The sequence below is a fragment of the Pipistrellus hanaki genome, assembly GCF_964339955.1.
Source record: "Pipistrellus hanaki genome assembly, chromosome: 8".
Classification (NCBI taxonomy): domain Eukaryota; kingdom Metazoa; phylum Chordata; class Mammalia; order Chiroptera; family Vespertilionidae; genus Pipistrellus; species Pipistrellus hanaki.
In genome coordinates, this window is record NC_140510.1 from 7,811,269 (window position 1) to 7,830,423 (window position 19,155).

Below are 19,155 nucleotides of genomic sequence, written 5' to 3' on the forward strand. Positions count from 1 at the left end.
ATAAACTACATCTTTTACTGCCAATATTGATCCCAAAATGTCCAGGAAAAGAAAAGTTGACGGTGAAGGCAGACAATTTAATGACAAATGGGAAAATGAATACATGTTTGTGCTTAGAGAGGGCAAACCAGTGTGTATATTGTGTTATGAGACAGTGTCGGTGATGAAAGAGTACAATATACGTCGTCATTTTGACACCAAACATAATGTTAAGTATGGCAAATATACTTTGGAAGAAAAGCATAAAATTGTTAAAGAACTAAAAGGCAAACTACAATCACAGCAGCAAATGTTTACAAAGGCTACAGCGAAAAATGATGCTGCAGTGAAAGCAAGCTTTATAGTGGCTGAAGAAATTGCCCGTACTTCAAGGTGTTTTTCAGAGGGTGCCTTTTTGAAGCAATGCATGCTAAAAGTGTGTGAGCAAGTATGCCCAGACCAGATACAGAGTTTTCAAAATGTCAGTTTGTCAAGAAACACCATTGCAGATAGAGTTCAAGAACTCTCAGGAAATCTATCATCACAGCTGGCCGAATAGGCATGCAGTTATCTCGCTTTTTCACTTGCTATCGATGAAAGCACAGACAACACTGATACAGCGCAGCTGTCCATCTTTATACGTGCTACAAAGACCGACCTCTCTGTCACTGAGGAACTTTTGGATGTAGCTGCCATACATGGGACGACGACTGGTAGAGATATATTTGAGGCTGTGGAGAAATCTATAAATAATTTTAAATTACCCTGGGAAAAGTTGGTGGGGCTAACTACCGATGGCGCACCTTCAATGTGCGGAGAAAAGAAAGGCTTGGTTGGACTAATGAAGGAAAGAATGCAAAAAAGTCACTGCCACACACCTTTGATTACTTATCATTGCATTATCCACCAAGAGGCTATGTGTGGAAAAGTTCTGGACATGAATGACATAATGACCACAGTCATTAAAACTATTAACTTTATACGGGCACGTGGCCTGAATCATTGCCAGTTCCAGCAGTTTTTACAGGAGGTGGGTGCAGAGCATGGAGACGTGCCATACCACACAGAAGTAAGATGGCTGAGCAAGAGCGCAGTCCTCAAAAGATTTTTTGAGCTCAGAGAAAAAATTGCTCTTTTCATGGAAAGTAAAGGAAAGCCCTTGCCTGAACTGTCGGATCCCGCCTGGCTATGTGATTTTGCTATGATGTGTGACATATGCGAGCATCTCGCCCAACTGAATCTGAAGCTGCAGGGACGCAAACAAGTCATCACGAAGATGTCTGACATGATCACAGCATTCCAGCATAAACTTCAACTATGGAAGTCCCAACTGGAACAGGACAATCTTGCCCACTTTCCCGTTTGTTTGAGTATCTCAACCACTATTTCTGGTACTTTTCCTTGCAGTCGGCTGGCTACCAAAGTTAGCCGTTTACTAAGTGAATTTGAGCGGCGCTTCTCTGACTTTAGAACACAGCACTCAGGCTTTAACATCTTTGCCAATCCTTTTACAGTTGATGTCAACAATGTGCCCCATCACCTTCAGATGGAGATAATCGAGCTTCAGTCTGACAGTGGCCTGAAATCAAGGTTTCAGGATGTTGAAATTGAGGACTTCTACCCTCTACTGCCCCCTGACGCAATGCCAGAGCTCCGACTTCATGCTGCCCGTATTCTATCCATGTTCGGGAGCACCTATCTTTGTGAACAGATGTTTTCAATAATGAATCTGAACAAAAACAAGCACAGATCACGCATTACCGATGACAACCTCCATGCTGTTTTGCGGGTTGCTACAGCCCAAGAAATAAAACCGAACATTGACTCATTGATCCGGGGAAAACGGTGTCAGACATCTAGCCAGAAAACAAAACAATGAGCATTTTAGGTACATTCCAATATTACTGTTTTGCTTGATACCAATATTACTGTTTTGCTTGATAGCATGTGAGTTGGTTAACAGCACTGTTAAGGAAAAGATTGTTCCACTCATTTTAAATTCACATTTCTGGTTAACATTGTCAGTTTATGACTGTTCAGTAAACCATTCGGCCCGCGATTTAGGCTGGATTTTAGATTTTGGCCCCTTCTCTGATTGAGTTCGACACCCCTACTATAAATCATTAGCATTCTCTAACTTTCTGGAATAGATTATTGTGAAAAATTATACTATCAATTCTCCAAAAGCTCCCAAAATTAAGAATGTTATTAGGGTTGATCCTACCAATAAAATGAGTTGTAGCCTGGCTATATAAAAGTATTGTCTAGATTTTATTTTTACAACAAAATTTTTAATTAAAATAAAATAGATAGCACTGAAATATCTATTGTTATTGTTATTATTATTATATAAGTGTATAATAATTATTATATAAGTGTACAATTATATAAGTGTAGAATTTATACTACACATTTCTATTTTTCTGAAAAGTTGCTCAAAACTGTTAATAAAATATATTCTCCTCATTGGTATGATTATGAAATGTATTATAATTTGTATTTTTGTTCAATAAAATGACTTTATAGATAAACTATGTTAAATATGAGTATTTATAATATTAAGAGTATTGGGTGATTTACTTTTATAAAAAATAAAATTATTCCAGGCCTATAATAAAACCTTTGGTTAATTTTTGAAGTAATTTTCAGTTTAACATGATCTCTCAGAACTGGAGAATATAGCTAACAGTTTGGGGGAGGTTATTAAGGTAAGTGATTCCACACTGACAGCTGGGATGCGTTTGTCCACACATAACTACATCACAGCAGGTGAAAGTGGTGCTATGCATTATTTCATGAAGTGTGATGATGGATTGGATATGTCTTTGTTTGCCTCAGCATTATTCCTCAGATAATGATCACTCTCCTCCCTCTGCCTCCCTGTTTTAAGTCATTGAAAATGGTTATTTTTGATGTTTTGCCAAAGAACAGAATACATGTTTGCTTTACAATCACATTTATCCTCAAGGCATTTCATATCAGTCCTTTTAGCCACCTTACCCAAATTCTCTCCAGGAAGAAGTAGAGAGGCCACACTGGAACCTCAGCAGGCTGCATGGGACACTTCTGGAAGTTACTTGGTATTAGTACTGTCAGCATTAGTCAATGTTTCTCCTTTTCCTGTATTTCCCCTTGGAAGATTACTGAAAGATATGCATTTGTAAATGTGCTTCTATTCTTTTAGATATCCAGCTCACAATGAATAATAAAGTATTTATGTTTTCCCTACAAAAGATAAGGTGTTTTCTTTGCCTTTCTTTACAGAAAATACATTTTAGAGCAGATTTAAAAGTCTTTTTAGATCATCTCACAGCTCAGAAAAGCCACATAGAAAACCAATCCAGTTATAGTATAACACAGTTATATAATGGGGTATGGATCATACTTTCATACCGAGTAGAAAGAGATTTGACATTTTGAGATGGAGTTCTCAAAGTTGATACTAAAGAGATTCCCTAAGGAGTAATATGTTTCCTTAATCTATTTATTTATAGTTTTGGGCATATAATTGCATAGTAAAAATGTTAGAGTCAATAACGCTAAAATTTAGCCAGACATGGTTTGGGAGCTTGCATTCATGGTGGAGTATTATGGTAATGTGGGACTTTGCTACATTTTTCTTACAGTGTGACCCTCTCTTCTATTATCAACTTTATCCCATGAAATTTTCAAATAAAATTCCATTTTCTTCTCCCATCAGTCTCTTAAAAACATTTGTAGTTAGTCCCACAACTCTCAGAAGAATACCTATCCAGAGTAGTAACTAAAACCAAATCACCTGAATAAAAGCACATCTTACATTTCAGGCTCCATCTAGGTATATATAGAAGACTAGAACTTTGGTTTACTAAATAATAAAGTCAGAATTATTTTTATACAAGAATGGGCCACAGATCTTAGGGTTCAGAGAGGCCATATAAATATGGCTTAGAACTGGGATGGGGAAGACCATATAGATGGAGGTTTAGCACAAGCTGCCCTTGAATTGTTGAGCAAACTTGACTAAGTCACTGAAAATCTGTGCCAGTTCTTTTAATCCTGATCTGAAAGGCTGTTGCTAGATATATAACATACTTCCCAATTACAAAACCAGAGATTCAAAGCTGCAGAAAATATCCAAAAATTTTGCTAACCTGTTCAAGGTATCACTAAGAAACCTGCTGATACTGGACTGCAGCAATGCTTATCTTGAAAATTTCCCAGTGGCGTTTGAGGTAGAAAGGGTGAAAATTAAGTGTAGTTAGCAGTTAGAATGAGGAGTTTTCATAAATGAAGTCACCGAGATAAAGAGGTACTTTTGCAGAACACACTGTCATTTAAATTATTTTCCATTCCCACATCAAAGTCAACAACAAAGAGGTTCCAACAATTTTTTAAAAAATTAACAGAAAGAAGGTAATTCTGAGAATAGTTTATGATATTGCATTTAACATGCGCATGTATATGACTGTTCTACCCTTATAATTGAATAGTTTACAGATTTTCTTTAATATATATATATATATATATATATATATATCCTATATAATAATCCTATATAATAAAGAGGTAATATGCAAATTGACTATCACTCCAACACACAAGATGGCTGCCCCCATGTGGTCAAAGATGGCCACTCATGTGGACACAAGATTGCCACCAAAGATGGCTGGCAGGGGAGGGCAGTTGTGGGTAACCAGGCCAGCACGGGAGGGCAGTTAGGGGCAATTGGGCCACCAGGGGAACAGTTAGGCATCAATCAGGCTGGCAGGGGAGTGGCTAGGGGGTGATCAGGCTTGCCTATCTGCATTCCTGATAGCCCCTAACCACTTCTGCCTGATTATCCCTAACCACTCCCCTGCCAACCTGATTAATGCCTTACTGCTCCTCTGACAGACTGTTTGCCCCTAATTGCCCTCCATCACAGGCCTGGTCACCCCTAACTGCCCTCCCCTGCAGCCTGGTTCCCCCAACTCCCCTCCCCTGCAGGCCCATTTGCCCCCAACTTCTCTCCTCTGCCAGCCTGATCACCCCTAACTACCCTCCCTTGCAGGTTTGATCACCCATAACTGCCCTCCCTTGCAGGCCTGTTTCCTTCCAACTACCCTCCCCTGATGGCCATCTTGTGACAGCCATCTTGTGTTCACATGGGGCAGCCATCTTTGACCACATGGGGGCAGCCATCTTTTGTGATGAAGTGATGGTCAATTTGCATATTACTCTTTTATTAGATAGGATTTAGTGAACATTTACCTGGTTTAAGGAATTCATTTTGGTGTTAGGGTCATAACTATGAATAAGACATGGGTTTTGTGTTCAGTTCTCTTAGATGAGTAAATGGTAGAAGAACACAGTACCTATCATATGTCAAGTACCTATCATATGTCAAATGTTGGTATTCTTGCTATTGTAAAACTTCAACAGAGGCATTTTGAAGGAATTAAAGAAAATTTAATAGGAAATTTATTTAAGGAAAATTATCCATAAAGTTTCCTGGATTTCTTAATGAAAATGAAACAAAGGTAAAGGAAGTAACTAACAATAAGAAGAATAAACCCTAACTGGTTTGGCTCAGTGGATAGAGCATTGGTCTGCGGACTCAGGGGTCCCAAGTTCGATTCTGGTCAAGGGCATGTACCTTGGTTGTGGGCACATACCCAGTGGGGAGTGTGTAGGAGGAAGCTGATTGATGCTTCTCTCTCATTGATGTTTCTAACTCTCTATCCCTCTCCCTTCCTGTCTATAAAAAAATCAATAATATATACTAAAAAAAGAAGAAAATAAGTACAGTAATACTATTCTAGATAATATCCTATATAATAAAAGCCTAATGTACTAAGTTTCTGGTTGTCTGGTGACCTGTCGACTGTTCAATCAATCAAAGCAAAATATACAAATGATATGCTAAGACTGCTCAACTGCTCACTATGATGTGCACTGACCATCAGGGGACAGACACTCTGACCAATAGGTTAGCTTGCTGCTGGGGTCCTGAACAAATTGGGTCGGACATGCCCTGGAGCCCTCCCAAGGCCCCTCCCCAGCCTGATCATGCACTGGTGGGGTCCCTCAGCCTGGGCTGTCAGAGAGGTCCCATTCCACAGGCCACTCCCCTTGGGAGGGTGCTAGATGCAGGGCTCATGGCTAATGAATGCTGCTGTGGCAGTGTGAGCCTCTCCCAATCTGAACTGATTGATTGTGAGCCTGCAGCAGGCACAGTGTGGCCAGGATGAGCCAGAGCAGCAGGTAGAAGGTGCAGGCAGCATTGGACTGTAGATTTCAACCTAATCCCTGCAAGTCCCCTAGAGGGACCCCAGCCATGCATGAATTCATGTACTGGGCCTCTAGTAGTGAGATAAAAGGAATATTTATTGTAGAATCTCAATCTTGCAAATTTTACAAGAGCATTGCTGGCATTGCAGCCAAGGGCTAAGTAGAATGTTTACTGTGGAGTATGAAGAAATTATTTCATGGAGAGATAATTAGTAAAGGCACAGAGAAACCCAATTGAATAGCAGATTGAATAAATGCCTGCTCTCCGATGAGATTAGAAGGCCGTGTTGCATGTAGAACTGACCAGCATGGAGGTCAACCCCAGGGCTTCAAGTTGCAGACAATTCTTGCTGCTTCAGTTTACTCCAGCTCAGTGTACTTGAGACTATGTGCAGAGGAGCAACGGAGCAAGTGTAGTGAGATGTTGGTTTCCCGTAGTGAGTGCTCTAAGAATGAGGAAAAAATAAAGTATATGAATGTCTAACTGCTGGGCTGTACACCTAAAAATAACAGAAAATATTGTTGGATAAAAACAAATAAAACAAAACCTTGGCAGCATATAAAATGAAATATAATCTTGTTTTTTCCATTTATCTCTTTCTCTCTCTTTCACACACACACACACACACACACACACACACACACACACACACACACACCACATAAAAAAAAGTAAAAGGCCCTCCCTTTAGTTTTTTTTTTTTTTTTTTTTTAGTTTTTAATATTTTTTCTGTCTCGATTTTATTATTCTTACCTGATGCTTGTCTCACTAACAGTACATATTCCTCCTTCTTTCTCACATCTGAAAAAACAATTCTCCCTCCTACTTGCGGTTGCCTAAGTCTCATTGGCACTCCCCCCAGCACTTTGACCATTCAAGCTTCAATTTAAATGACATTCACTTGCTCATAGAGATGCCTAAGCAGTGCTCACCAGTCTCCTCCTCCTTCCTTCCCACAAGACTGGAGGTATTATTTACTGACAATGTAATCTTTTGGTTTGTGTACTTGTTTATTTTTTTCTTCACTAGTTATAATACAGGCTCCCTGTAGGTGTGGTCTTCTCAGTTTTGTTCAAAATCAGTTGACTTCAATATTCTCAAACCATCTCCACTCCCTAATCAGAGAATTGATGCCCAGAGGATCTCCTCTACCCCAGCACATGCTAATAGATGAATTCGTAAATGTTCCCAAGTGTTCCATAATCCTCTAAACAAGTAATTTTGAAGTAGAGTAGTAACTTGTGATAGGCATCTATAAAGTCCATAATCGGTGCCCCACCTTAGTAGCTCTGCTGTTTGGTGATTGCACCCTTTAAAAGCAAGATGAACCAGCCACCCCAGGCCAGTATACCTCGGGTCTCTGATCTTCTGACGAGTTCTAAATTGCCTTTGGGGTCCCTCTTTCTTATTCTTGAAATATATATACTCTCACAGGCCAATAGCTCTATGGTCCCATCCAGTAAAATGCAAGAAGTTCACCAATAGTTATTCCATCCCACCATTTAGTTCAAACTGGCAGTGTCTCTGCTGGTATGATCACTTCTCAATTCCTGGTTTCTGTTGAGATAGATAATTAAGTTTAAAGTCTATTAAAGGATTTTTCAATGATGACTTTTAACCTTTAATGTTTTTTAAAATATATATTTTATTGACTTTTTACAGAGAGGAAGGGAGAGGGATAGAGAATTAGAAACATCAATGAAAGAGAAACATCGACCAGCTGCCCTCTGCACACCTCATACTGGGGATGTGCCTGCAACCAAGGTACATTCCTTTGACTAGAATCGAACCTGGGACCCTTCAGTCCAGAGGCCAATGTTCTATCCACTGAGCCAAATTATTTTTGGCACCCTTAATGTTTTCTTTAGAAATTTTCTGAATTTCTATGTTTTCGTTCTTGTTTGCTCAACACATTTTTCTTCAATTCATCTCCTTTCCCATTTTGCTATAAGTAGTCAGGAGGGTCAAATCTAACTCATTTAGTACTTTGCTTAAAAATATCTTCAGTTAAATATTCAATTTGTTTGCTCACAAATTCTACCTTCCACAAAACACTGGGCCATGGTTCAGTCATGTCCTTTCTAACAAGAATTGCCTTTCCTCCCATTTTCAGTAACATTTACATCTGATATACCATCAGACTTTCTTGTAAAATGATGTCTACATTTTTAGCATGAACCTCAAAATTCTCCCAGTGTCTACTCATTATCCAGTTCCAAAGCTATTTCCACATGTTCAGGCATCTGTTATAGTAGCACCCCCACTTCTCTGCACCAAAATATGCTTTAATCAGCTGGCTGCCATAATAAAATAACATAGACTGGAATACTTACACAAAATAAATTCTATTTTTTTCAAAGTTTTGAATGCTTAGGAGTCCAAGATCCTGGATTGTAAATATCACCTTCTCATTGCCTTCTCATATGGCAGAGAAAGAGAGAGCAAACATCTTAGTGCCTCTTTTATAAGGTCACTAATTCTATCAGTCAAGGACCTGCCCTCAATGCATCATCTAATTTCAATTACCTTCCAAGGCCCCATATCCAAATGCCATCACATTGCAGGTAGGGCTCAAACATAAGAATTTATTGGGGGTGGACACGGACATTCAGTCTGTAGAATTTCTCAAACTCAATACATATTCTGCTCTTCACCACCAAACACATTTTCCTTTTTTTTATTATTACTAGTGGCCCAATGCATGAAATCTGTGCACATTAAAAGGGAATTAATTAGATATATTAATTTTTATTGCTATTTGCCCGTTCTCGATTATACAAGTGTCAGAGATGAAAGAAAATTAGTAAAATATATATGAAAATCTTTCTCCTGTCAAAGTCTGGGGTGTGCTGCGGATCCAGAATCAAGTCCCAACGACCTGCACACACCTCAAAATTGATCCTAGACCCAACTGGCCCCTCCCCCATTGGGCAAGAGCCAGACCCAGCCGGCCCCACCCATATCAAGCCTCAGGTTCTCCATTAAGACCTGCCAGGCAGGGGATGTGGCCAGAGGGGAGCACAGCATCAGGTTCCCCACCCCAGCCTGGCACCACACAGCCTCAGGTCCCTGCTGATTGCTTGCCAGCCTCCGCTGTGTGTGCCACCATCTTATGATGGCATTATGGTGTGAGGGTCAAGTTGCATATTATCTCTTTATTATATAGGACACTCTGAATTAGACTACTGTATGCACATCTTGTAACTGAAGAAAAATGCTGGCCTCAAATAGCCATAAATTCAAATTTCACTTTTGCCATTAACTGATGTGAAGTTTTTGGTGGTTTGCTTTTGCTTATCAGTGATATTTTTTCTTCTAGAAAATGAAAGTGTTCCTAGTTATATCACAATGTTATTTAAATAATTAAGAAACAATATATCTCATCTGCATAGAGTGAATGATAAATTACATCTATATATAGCATTGCTAATAATAGGATAGCTCATGTTGTATTGTTTCCCCTTTCAAAATAAAAATTATTTGAGATCAGCCACTTTATATTTATCTACAAAGATGATAATTATCCCAGCTATCACTTAACAGTCAGGTTCAGAAAATACTTGTGTATATTAAAGTCAGGGGTAATTGTGGAATATTGTGAGTCAGAGAGCGGCTTCATCTTTGCTGACATGGGTGTGTATGGGACAGGACCATGGGTCCTGGGAAAGGGCCCAATGCATGTAGAAGACGGGCTGAGTGAGATCAGGAAGCAGATCCAAGCAATCGAGTTAAAGGTCAGAAACAATAGAGCAAAATCAATCTTCATGAACAAAGAGTAAAAGGGGAGCTGAAGTTTGTGTGTGTGGTTGATGGGGTCATCAAGGCAAGATGAGAGTATAAAAGGAAATTGATTCACACCAAGTTATCTCCTAATTTTCTCTCCAGCTCACCCTTCTTCTTCCTGCTCTGTCCACAGAGGCAGATTGTGCAGATGGTATCCAAGTGTTCCTGGGGGTTAAAACTCCAGCATCTCATAAATTGATCAGAGAAGGAAGGCAAATGAAGTCAGGACATTCATCCCTCCCGCTTTCACCTTTGAGGTTATTTTGGTCTGACTGTGCCTAATATCATGGCTTTTGTCAAGGCAGCTTCAACTACCACCCAACTATCCTTCCAGGCCCCAATAATTGTTTCCTCTCTGCTGTGTTTAGCCTTGAATTACTGCATCATTTGTGTGTGTGTGTGTGTGTGTGTGTGTGTGGTTACAGACATTCTATGCCTATCTTTGTAAATTGATCCTTTGTAATTAAATCATCTTTAAAAAGCTTAATTTGAGAGCTTCACTATTTCTGTCTGGGAATTTGATAGAAATGAGGTGATGAAGTTCAAGGAGAAGACTGGGAACAAAACCTGGAGGCTGAGGCTCTCTCCTGTGGGAGAGGCCAGTGTCCAAGTGACTAGGCAGCCTATAAATAAATAATTAATGTTCATAACAATCGTCATGAGTTCACAAGGAGCCACCACTTAGATCAGAGATGGGGAAGACTCACTTGCATGTATCCCCAAGGTGAAATGAACCCTGAAGTTTATTTAAAATTCTGTCAACATGTCATGGGCTGATCTAGGAATTTACTATGCATTACCTTACTTAAATTCCACAAAAGATATTATAGGATGGTTTATTATTCTCATTGTAGAGACTAGGAGGACAGAGATCAAATCTTAACCTCGACTGCCTTCTATTAACTTGTTACATAGCAAAGCATGGCAAATGCTTAGTGACTACTAGTAGATCTGAAGTAGATGTGAGTGGACCAGGTCCTCATTCCATACACTCATGTCTCCAGTACCCTGGCTCACACCACTATTAACACTGAGAATTTAGTCACTTATGAAACTTAGTCATTTATGAATGAATCTAGATATGATAATAGTGATGCATTTAAGATGCTTTATTACTAGTATACTGAGTAAACTATACAAACTTTTCTAAGCTTTGTTTCCTCATGGACCACGCAGAAACAAAAAATACACCTGCTACAATGGTATAGAAACTTAGGTGTGAACCTACAGTAGAATAAAAAATTGGAAAGTGCTAGGAAATAGGTAAATTACCAGTGGCTATCAGACATGATACCTTAGCTCTACTGAGCTGTGGACTCTGCAGAAAGCAGGATGCAGAAGCGGCTCTAATGGGACTGTCCTTGGCTTTTGGTTTGGGAAGGCCACTGACCCTCAGCATGTCTGTTCAAGAGTGGGTGTAGGGTGGAGTCAGTGCTAGTACTGAAGCTTTCAATTAGGGCCGAGAGAGAGGCACTGCTCATCTTCACTGGGCTTCCAGGAGAGATATAGGGACTAGAAGGATGAGGATGGGGAGAAACACACTGACTTTGAGGTCAGACAAACTCCAGGTCATGTTTCTAAAGCTACACCACCCCGTCTGATAATCAGATGTAAATTAAGTGAAATGAGCAGTCTCTTGTTTCAGTTCAGGTGGATTAAACACGCAGAGACAATGCCTGTGAGCCCACAATGTGTCTATCACACGCCAGCATTGTTGAGTGCCTCTCTGTACTCCCCAGCAGCTCATTTCTCCAGTGATCCCAGAAACCTTTTCAAGCTTGATTCACCAGGGAGTGAGAGGCAGGGCACTGCCTCCTTTCTTCTCTTACTGCAGAGGCACTGCTTAAAAGGGACAACATTTTAAAACATCCCTTTCCTTCAGATCTGACAGCAGAGGTGAAGTATGGCTTCAACTTCTGTAAGATCATTTCCCCCTCACAATGATACATCCTTGAGAGACCAGTGTTTCAAACAGTCAAAACTTCACTTTGATTTGAAATGTAATAGTGGGTAATGGGAAAGAGAAAGAGAAAGAAATAGCAGTAGCACTGGGTGGAAGTGACTCTTTACTCTGGAATACACAGATTCCAAACAAGAACAAATGGGCAGGATAATGAAATCCCAGGCATCTTGGCCACATGCCTTTTAAGCAGTGGGAAGGCATAATTTCAAAGCCCAACCGAAGGAGTGAGATGTTCCTTCCCAAACACTCCAAGTGAGCAGACCATCCACACTATCCATCATCTTCTACCATCCATTCACACCTCCGTCAGGGGATGACATTTCATAGAAAATAGGAATGACATTGGTCCCAGGAAATGATGCAATTTATTATTGATATCAAGCCGTATTTGTTCAGCCAGAGCTTGACTAAAATTTGCTTATCACAATTGTATCTATTTTAAAAAGGTTACTATTATTAAGGGTATTTAAAAAAAGAAATTCCTACTGCAAGGAACAGTCTAGCTATAGGTCATCTTGACCTTTATAGAAGAAAATTCTTTTCAAAAAACATGTTCCTCTCTTCTTTCTTATGATAATCACACTTAATTTTCTTCTACTTTTGAACAGGAAGTTTTAATTTTTACTTTTTAAAGGAAATGCAGTTAATCTTTTTAATTTTCAGAATATGAAAAGAAAATTCACCTGTCACTGATGAATGAATTTAGGAGACCTTAGCTCCCCTGTATTTATGTTTATTTGGTGAGTGACTGGAAGGCTCAGGATTCCCTCAAGAGAGCAACCCAGGCTGTGCACATAGAAACAGCCACTGGCAATGGGTGAACAGAACTGAGGCCAGGGATCCCCACTGACAATAGAACAGTTGCAGAAAGGGTCCAATTTGAGGGAGAAATTATCCGGATAAAAGAAAGAGTTCAGAATGATGCTCTAAATTCATAAACAGGACATAGGATTTGAAAGGCCTTCGGTGGCTCTGGAAGAGAATGGTGGGATTTTGCATCCTCATCCCCCTACAGTCACTCTATTACTGGCCTATGTAAGTACACTGAGGCCAAAGGAACTGTGCACACCTGGAACACCAAATCTAAACACCCCTTTTCTTCTACTTGCAGTGTTTAAGTGTAAATCCCCTTTTAAGGACATGCTTTTAACATATAGGTAAGATTTTATCTTTTTTTTAAAATATATTTTATTGATTTTCCACAGAGAGGAAGGGAGAGGGATAGAGAGCTAGAAATGTCGATGAGAGAGAAACATCCACCAGCTGCCTCCTGCACACACCCCACTGGGGATGTGCCCGCAACCAATGTACATGCCCTTGACCAGAATCGAACCTGGGACCTTTCAGTCCACAGGCCAACGCTCTATCCACTGAGACAAACCGGCAGATTTTATCTTATCTTTAAATGGGAAAGTCACTTCCACAGGACTACAAGAGCCTGGGCTTTAGTCTGAGTGAGCAAAGAGTAGCAGCTAGAGCTGGGACCCAAGTGGATATTCCAGTGCCTTGAGTACAAGTAACATGGAGGCTTAGAGGCAGTGTCTCAACCCTAACCCTCTCTGGACACAGCCACCCCCAAAACTTCAGGCTGGCCTAGCTAGTTGATGATTATTTGTCAGGGTTTTTGTCCCAGCATTACAATGGGGTGCAGCAATCCAGAGAAAGGAGCTGATGCCTAGATTAAGAAGGAGTCCAAGAACAAAAGTTAATTTTGAAAGGCATTGGGGGTTAGAGGAGCTCAGCTAAAGGAACTAAAGACTACCCCTTGTCCAAGGACCCCATGCTATTTATTAACACAATTTGTCCTAGGCAAGGTGGAGATAATACACTTCAAAGGGTAGGGTTTACAGAAGCATTGTCAGTTTGGGGAATAGCCTACAGCTGTTCAGTTCTTTGGCCAACAAGAGCCCATAACATACAAATTTAAGATGCCCTGAGCTGTCTGGCAGCAAGCAATAATATATACAAATCTTTAGGTTTGGGGAAATGTCTTGAAACTATTTTCCAACAGGTAATTACAGATGTGACTCAGCCCTTGTTGAGGCCTGCAAACTTCACCAACATTTTGGTGAAACTCTTGTAATTATGACATGCTGGAATTGGTTCCCAGCAATTATTCTCTATCAGAAACAGTTAAACATTTTAGTAAGGGCCTGATACAAAGTGTTTTTATCATTGCAGGTGAGAGAGCCCATACAATTACTAAACTCCATCATTTTAGTGCAAAAACAGCCATAGATCACACATAAATAACTAAGCATAGCTAAATTGCAATGAAACCTAATTAACACTGAAATTTGACTACCATATAATTTTTGTGTTGTGAAATTATTCTTCTTTTGACTTTCCCCCCCAACCATTTAAGGATATAGAAATAATTATTAGCTTAGGGGCTGTACAAAAACAGGCATGGGCTGAATTTGATCCACCAGTTGTGTTTTGCTGACGTCTGTACTGTATTGTTCACAATCTCATCTAATGAAAAAACTTGGTAGAGAATTGCCCAGAAGCAATTAGACTGAGAAGTAATCACAAGGAGAACAAGTTGTGTGTCCTCCTTTAATGCTGTCACTATGTCTCCTATTAAGACCTATTGGACTTATTAACTCTGAGACTGTCACCACCTCACGAAGGGTCTTGGGTTCAATTCCAGTCAAGGACACATGCCAGTGTTGGGAGCTTGATCCCAAGAGGAGGGTGTGCAGGAGGCAGCCGATCTATGATTCTCTCTCATCATTGATGTTTCTGTCTCTCTCTCTCCCTCTCCCCTTCCTCTCTGAAATCAGTAAAAGCAAGCCAAAAGAAAATCGTTTGGGCAAAAAATGTAAAAGGATTGCAAGTCAAATTTATAGAAAAGATTCCTTTATTAACTTTTGTTCAAGAATATGTTTGTATATTTTCAAAAAACAACTCCAAGACCATGTGGATTCCTGCAACAGAAAGGAATTGACAGGACTACTCTAGCCATGAATACAGAAGAGAAACAGTCCAAAGATGGAAGACACTGATGACGTCTTGCCATACTAGCAGTTAGCAACTGTGTGTCACTGCAGGTTGCCCGGGACCAAACCAGAGAGGGTTGGACCTGCATCACCACCATTTGTTCACCAACCAGGTCTGAAATACCATGGCTGACATGTACACATAAGGAAGGAACAGTTTGACATTGAAATCTGGACTCAAAAGAACTGTTGGCCCAGAAGGAAACTCACTACAGACTGATTCATTTGCCTCTCAGCATAACCATTATTGATTGTCTCATTTTTGGTTCTTATAAGTGTATTTCTAGTAGCACATGATATCGCTCATCTAGGGGAAATGATGAACAATATAGACTGATGAACAAGAATAGATCCAGAGATAAGGAAGCATAGATCAAACTGTCTGACCTCTGAGTGAAGGTAGGGGAGGGGAGGGATAAGGGGGAAAGATCAACCAAAGGACTTGTGTGCATCCATATGAGCCTAACCAGTGGTCACAGACAACAGGGAGGTGGGGTATGAGTGGGGATGGGTTTGGGAGGGGAATGGGGGAATGAAGACAAATAGGTGATACCTAAATCAATAAAGAAATTTAAACATATTTATGTGTTGCCAAATTTTTCTTTAGAATGATGATATAGCCCTCCCCAATAAGTCTTACCTGAAATTAAAATAAATAAAATAATTAATGAATAAATGAATGAATTAAATAGTATAGTTAAATATTTCTCAAACTTTTCAGAAAATTGGTGTCCTATTCTTCAAAAATATTTTCAGTTTTCTCTTTCTTTCTCATACTGAAATCATTTGCATGACATTCCCACCTACAGAAAGAGAAAAGGGAAGCAGCTGCCAAAGGATATTTCCCTGACTTTTATTTTCACTTATTTTCCAGAATTTTGTTCTATTCTGCATGTGGAGGGTATATGAGGTCTATCCCTGTGGGTTCTAGAGCAGTACCCAAGCCTAAGTCCAATCCGTAATCCCTAGAAGATCCAAAAACTTACTTCCACTCACAGTGCATCTTGCAAGAGCTCTCATTCCATGAGTGGCTTCTAGCCATAGTGTCGTGCCTTCATTTCAACTCTCCAAAAATGTTTGGTCTCACTAGGTGCAATGCATTGGAGAGGTGCACTGGAAACCAAAGGGTGTGACATAGATCCTTCTTCTAAGGGAATGCAAGAATTATGTCTACAGACAAAAGTACCTTTACAAAAATAAATCAGAAGCTGTATCAAAATTTTAAATTTCATACTCTAAAGTTTCTGGGGCCAGATTCCGAGAAAAATAAACTATAAAACCTAAATGTCAGTATTTAAAATGTCATCACTCATCCTTCTTTATTATGCAGTGACCATTTCTCCAGAATTGCTTTGCATATGATTCTCAAAAAAAAAAAAAAAAAAAAAAAAAAGGCTAAAAGTCACCAACATCTCACATTTCTATTATCATCCTTCATTAAAATCCCCTAGAAAGATGGACCTCAAAGCTGGTTAATGAGAAAGAAAAGAGCCAATTAAAATATGTCTTCAGGTATTATCAGCTAATATTTTAAATGATAATTTAGTATATAAATAGATTTATAGAACCACTTCATCACAGCATGCATGCTTATATCGTGTCAATTTTCAAGTTTGTTTTGTGGTTTAATGTCTGGTTAGCTCTAGATAGAGATTGCATAAGATTATAAAGCTGTGAATTATAGCTCCGCCATGCTGAGTAATACATTACCCAAGGAGTTGGTGCTGCATATATTGACAGATAAAGGGTCTCCAGATAATTTGCAAATGAAGAATGAAGAAAGCAATGCTGATCAGATTTTCTTTCACATGGAAGTATTACATGCTCAATTGAGTGATTAAAATATTAACACTTAACGACTTTCTTCTACATTAGAAGGCTTTGTTTTCACTTAAGAGAATGACCAATTAACAGAATTTTATATCATTAGGATGCTTATTGTTTAATTAACATTATTTTTAAAGCTTAGTGGTCTCTTTGATTCAGGTCACTGATGTTACACTTGGAATTCTGTAAATTTCATGGTTACCAGTCACAAATAATGGCATATTTAGTAATACAAAAGGGACAGGGACAACATGTTTTCTTCACACAAATGCATGGTGTTTTAATCTGGGAAGCAAAACATTCAAACTAGACCTGGTACCTCCTAGGCACAACAGCAGGCAGCTTTTAGTAGAGTTTGTTCTGGAAGAATGCCCATGAATCTCAGTAGCTGTGTCCCATTGTCTCATTAAATGGCTAAAGATTCTCATATTATTAAAAAGCTCTACTGGTTGGTGTCCCATTATAATTCACAGCTCTCCCTTTCTCACCATCCTACCCTACACACGGGCAAACCTCAGCTAGTGCATCTCCCTGGGGTGCAAAGCTTTGTTCCCTTCCCCCAAGCTGGCACAATTCTGGAAGAACTTATATTTGAAAACTCCCATGTCTAACTGCATCTGCTTAACCATTAAAGGTGAACTAATACCATTTTTACATTCAAAGGACTTATGGTCTATTGAAGGAACAAACATATGTCAGTGTGACTAGTGCTTTATGGTAGAAACCATGAGTGACTAAAGCGAAATATTGTTGGTAGGATCAAATGCCAACAGAATGGCTTTATAAAGGGGCAGTACTTGGCTTATTTTTTGTTGGGGAGGAGATGGTGTATGTGTTTATCAAAGAAAGAAGAAAGGAAGGAATGAGCATTCTGGACAGGTAACAGGTAAGGTGAAGAGGGATGACACAGCTATGTAATGAAAACAATAGAGCTTAGAAAGTGAGGGGGGAAAAAAGTCAGGAGAGAAGTGTCTAGAAGGAAGTCTCCAGATAAAGGCACTGAGTACTATTTAGGAGCTCAGACTTCATACCATATCAACAGCCATCCACTAAGGTCTTTTCCCGGCAGACTACAGCCGTGCTGGATTCCTCGTGTGGACTGAACTGGAGAAAGTGGGCTGGGATGTGGGTGTGAAGCAGGACTGTTGAATAGTCAAGGAGCGAGGACACTTCATCTGTCACCTTCTCCAAAAAGAAAGGAAATAAGGGAAGCAGAATTGGCAAGGTCCCCATTTGGGGTTGCAGTTAGGTATCAAGGAATAATGAGAAGAAAGAAAGCGCACAGGTTGTCGGTGAGGATGACTTGTTGAGATTTCATGAACTGCCATCATGATCACATACTCCTGCAAGAAAACTGTTGCTTGCCTTCTAGGCAGTGACTAGAATAGGCCATCCAGAGGCAGTGGGCCTCTTCCATTCAGCAGGTTTTCTGTGAAGTTGGTCACAGAATACAAATGTCTGTCTTTGGGTCTTCTCATTTTTTAAAATAATTTGGCAGTTTTAAAGCAGATTTTTCTATTAGCTTTAATTACCTGGTATATGTACAAATATAAAAATGAGGTATTTCTAAAAGTTGTATGATTTCTTCTAAATACCATAGCATGCTTTTATGCCTTATGAAGTATGAAAGTATAGAGATAAAAGAAAAAAAGTATTTGATGCACTTCAGATATATTAATAAGGAAAGTTGAAAATCAAATAGTTCACTCAATCCAAAATTCTGTTTTTAGTATTTTTAAGGAAATTTTCTGTAGCACGTCGGGAGAGGAAGAGAGGGTGACATAACTGCCTATCTATCATCATATGAAAATGTCAAAGATGTATGCAAACCTAAGCACGAACAGTTAATTTTAACAAGCAATTATGAAGCTTTTCTTAGTAGCTAGAACTCACTCTTATATTCAGCTTACCTTTTATGGTAATAAAGGGAAGGGAATACATATTATTAAGTACCTACTAAATGTCAGATATAATCATGGGCAGCTTTCCATGAGACACTTTGCTTAATGTGCGTGACAGCTCAATGTGCTTCGATGTTGCAAGCAAGCAGGCAGAGGTCCACAGAGGGGAAAGGCCATGCATCAGCCTCCTGAAGGGAATTCCAAAGGGATTCCTCTCCATGGCTGCGGCTCATGTTCCTTTGTAACCTGCTGTCATAATATATTTCACAAAACTGGAGCTACTGCTGAAATTCTGCAAATAAAACATACATTTGACTAAACACATTGTTTAAAAGTAGATAAAAATAATAAACTGAAACCTAACTTTTGGCATTGTTTAAAGGAAGTCAGGAAATAAAGACTGCAAATACCATTTTCAGTTTTGCTTGCAGTGGGTGGGGCTGGAAC